Raw genomic sequence first — 4,495 nt, 5'->3', positions numbered from 1 at the left:
GGGTCAAGGATCAAACCAGAAAATTATCATCCTATTAGCGTCACTTCTATCTGGATAATCCGGAACGCTTGGAAAACAATGGAATCCTTTCCAAACAACAACATGGTTTTAGAAAAAATCATCCATGAACCACACAACTCTTGGAGTGCATTGAAGACTGGAGTAGATCTATCGATGAAAAAATGAATGTAAATACATGTATAACATACTTAGATTTCAAAGCTGCGTTTGATAAAGCGCCTCACAAAAGACTTCTTTTAAAAGTTTGGAACTGTGGCATTAGAGGTAACATATACAAATGGATTGAACATTCCTTGTGTGGTCGACAACAGAGAGTGATAGTGAACGGTAAAAAATCGCCGTGGAAACCAGTAGAGAGAGGGGTACCACAAGGTAGTGTGCTTGGTCCTGTCCTTTTTCTAATCCACATATATGATGACTTGTACGGTGAAGCTGTTTGCTGACGATACAATACTGTACTCGGTTAATGATGGTCTTGAAGATGAGAACGTGCTTCAAGATAACATTTTTAATTCATGTGAGTGGGCTAAGAAATGGCAGATTGTCTTCAATACCAAAAAATGCAAGTTCTTAACAATTGGAAACGGTCAGAGAACAGAATTCTTCATGAAAGATAGTCAAAGCACAGTTACGAAAATCCAGCCGATCTCTACAGAGAAAGATCTTGGTGTAACATTTGACAAAAATCTGAAATTTGATCATCACATCCATAACAAAGTGAAAATAGCCAACAGAAATTGAGGTTTGATCATGAAATCCTTCACATACATGTCTAGAGTTATGTTTATGAACTTGTAATCACTCATAGGGCCACATCTAGAGTATGCTTCCCCAGTCTGGTCCCCAAGACTAAAAAAGGATATCATCAGCATGGAAAATGTACAACGCAGGGTAACTAGAATGGTGAAATCATTAGTGGGACAAACTTACACCGAAAGACTACGTACCTTAGGTTTACCCACACTAGAGTACAAAAGGGTAAGAGCCGATATGATGCAATTGTACAAAATCTTAGATAAAATAAATCATGTAGAAAATAATGAAATGTTTATTCAAGTCGTCTCCAGAAATACTAGAGGTCATAATAAGAAACTATACAAAAAAGGGCTCGTACAGAAATTCGGTTGAAATGTTTCAGTCTCAGGGTGGTTCATACATGGAATAAGTTACCAGACCAAATGGTAAATGCACCCACTCTAAATTCCTTTAAGTCTAGACTTAACAGGTTTTGTGTTGTGGCAAATAAATTTTCGCCTAACTGTTATAGTTAAAGGGGTTAAATTGGGTACTATAAGCCTCAATACAAGACAGTGTAACAGTGTACATAGTTTTAAACTAGTATGCACAGTGTTGTTATAAGAAACATGGACAGTGTGAAGCAGTGTACATACTTTTAAACTGTTGAGAACTGTGTTGCTATAATAACTGTAACTATAATATAAATGAAAACTATAACAAAATAGTATGAAGTGATCCACATGTAAAAAAAAACTATAATATAAATGGAAAATAACAAAATATTATGATGTGAACTACAAGAAGAAACATATATATACAAATATATATATTGTGAACTGGATGTGCCAAATATCATTTCGGGAAAACATGTGTCAAAAGGATCTAAGAAACAATATTGTTTATACAGCTCTTCGCTGTACGGTTTCTAGAACTACATGAACTACATGAACATGAACTTATTCACAACCAGATATCGTCGTGTTAAAAGTTCAGTGTAGTCAGTGGAGAACTGATGATAAGCATTTGTAATACCGATTAGTCAATAAATGATATGAATATGAAATAATAATATTTTTCACCAGACTATTGTATTTCTGCTTTGCTGTATCTCCCAAAATGTTTACATCGACCTATTTTCGAAAAAGCAGAACAAACTTCATATGAAATATATGAAATTTGAATATAATTTTAGTGTCGTTTCAAATGCTTTTATGCAGATTAATGTGCGAACATTAATGATAATGCAAATTTTCTATTTAATGATTTCTCTGTTGTTTAAGTATGTTTATAAAGTTAAAGTTATTAAACCTGGAGTAGCAATTACATCAATTTTTGAATATTTATGACTGAAATATTTTACCTATTATGTCAGATAATTAAGAAATAAATATGAAAATACGCATATGTATACTTTCTAAAATCGTGTCGAATAAAATGATACTGAGTCAGTGTTAATTATCAATATGCTTAGATTAACATCTTTCTATATTCAAAATGGTTTTAAAAAGTGCCAAAGATAAAATTAAAAGTTTAAAAGATTCCATCACATTGTTAGCAACGTGTTCCATTCTTTGGTGCATTTATTGTATATTTAATTTTTGTTAAACAGTGTCGTTATTTATTAAATATATATCCATTTTTTCACTATAGATTACATATATAATATGCTTCGTCCTATAAAGAGGCACATTTGTGCATTGGTATTTTCCGCTTTATATTCCAACGGATTTAGTTATTATAAGAATGGATATAAATCTTATAGCTGAAACACAGCAAAGGTAGAGGTAAAGGTAAATTTTATTTACCGTCGCTTTGTGAAAGAATTAATACAAGCTCTGTAGAGCTTTTGAGCGACCCTATTTTAAGAACAGTTAAAACCACAGCTACAGCTGGGTCGACTGAGGCAATTGTGATAAAGTGCTTTGCCCAAGGACACATAGCAATGGGAGTAGCCAGAAATCGAATCAGGGGACTTCACCTCCGCAGGAAAGCGTCTTAGCCCCCTCGACCATTGCGTCCACATCAAGCATTCAGAAACAAATAAGATAACCTAATTGGCCAAACGTAGAACCGATCATATTCTTATACAGTTCACAAATAAACGTCTACAAATAGATCTACTGATATTCAAGTGTCCTCTCTAAAAGCTGGTTCTTTAGAGTGTTAGGTGTAAAACACCCATACACTGGACTCTTATCCCAATGTTAGTAATTCTTAGTTGGAAGAAGGGCCCCGAATTCATGACCCAAGGTTTCGTAGTTAGATAGTGTTACCACTGGATCACTGCATCCACTCTGTTCGAAGTGAGTTAGTTTTGACTGACGTTATCTTATTTTCTGATGGTCACTTCCATTAAGTTATGGCGTGACCCAATTTGGTTACGTAACCAGTCTCAGTGTCGAATCGCAACACATGCGCACTGACTCTCGTGAGAATTTGATGACGTCACGCGAAGTTCTTCAAGTGGTTATTATTGAATATCAAGATCCACATGGTTTATTATCATGAATTTAGATTTTAATTGAATTATAAATATGAAAATTTTCAACAAGGTTCATAAAAGTACACCTTACAAGTTTTAAATTCATAAAGAAGTACATAAATAACGATTCTACGCGACCTATTTGTTTTCAAAATGAAGAGTACCTCGATCACGTAACAATTGCAATGGTGGGCAAAATACTGCAGATTATCGTACCCATTTGAATCTTTTGTGTATAACTCATCTTCCAGTTGTGTTGTATGGTTTATTTTATGTCAGATCAAAAGAAAAAAGGATTAAAAATATATTAAAGTAAAAGGTGAATCCGTTGCAATTCATTTGATTAATTTATAGCGTGACAGACTTCTGACACGATGTCTGGTTAGGTTTCAATATGGTGTTTGTTTCAGCTCAGAGATTCTTAACAGAATACAAGATACAAATTTTATTTAATGTCGATGTTACATAAATAGACAACATTAGCTATGTATATTGACAGAAAAATAACAAAAGTACATCTATAACATAATAAGAAGTGTACATGTATTAGGTGGAGTAATAAAATTAGAAGGTCAAAAGAAAGTAATACTTGTACTTTATACATACAAATTTTGTTAAACCTGAAATACATCTGTTAATCTTGGCCTTGGCCTTAAAACTAGTAAAAAGCAAATATAGGTTAAAACACTGACTTGAAAAAGAACACTAATGCGTTTTTAGAAAATGGTTTAAGACATCTACCACATCAATTCAGATTTGTTATGGACCTATTAACAGTTGCAGTTCAGCGGTAAATAAAGGAAAAAGAAGAAGTAATTAAGGGCAGACAAATCATAATAAAAGGTACTTGTTGTAAACTAAAAAAAATAATAAAGCAAATCAGTGAGCAACTAAGCACATGCATAATATTCAAGCACACTGAAAATACAAAGGTCGACAGAGGGTGGAAAATATCAAGAACTGAATTGATCAAAAATATTTTAATTACAGTAACAAGATCACCTACAATTCTGCCCTTCACACGAGCTAATGAGGCTCCCGAATTGATGCCGGGGTAAAGAGCTCCAGAGTCAAGGAGCTGCAGAACGGAAAGATTTGAGACCACATCTTATGCTTCTTACCTGTGGGACTTCAGCATGTTGGTATATCTAAAAGAATAAGAATTATTTTATATAAAATATCTCCGAAGCTAGACGAGAGCCGTGTTATACGTCTACCGTACGCGTTCGTACCGGATTATACGGAAATTATCAT

Source organism: Mercenaria mercenaria, chromosome 15 (genome assembly GCF_021730395.1).
Source record: "Mercenaria mercenaria strain notata chromosome 15, MADL_Memer_1, whole genome shotgun sequence".
Lineage (NCBI taxonomy): Eukaryota > Metazoa > Mollusca > Bivalvia > Venerida > Veneridae > Mercenaria > Mercenaria mercenaria.
Note: the sequence above shows the minus strand (reverse complement) of the source record.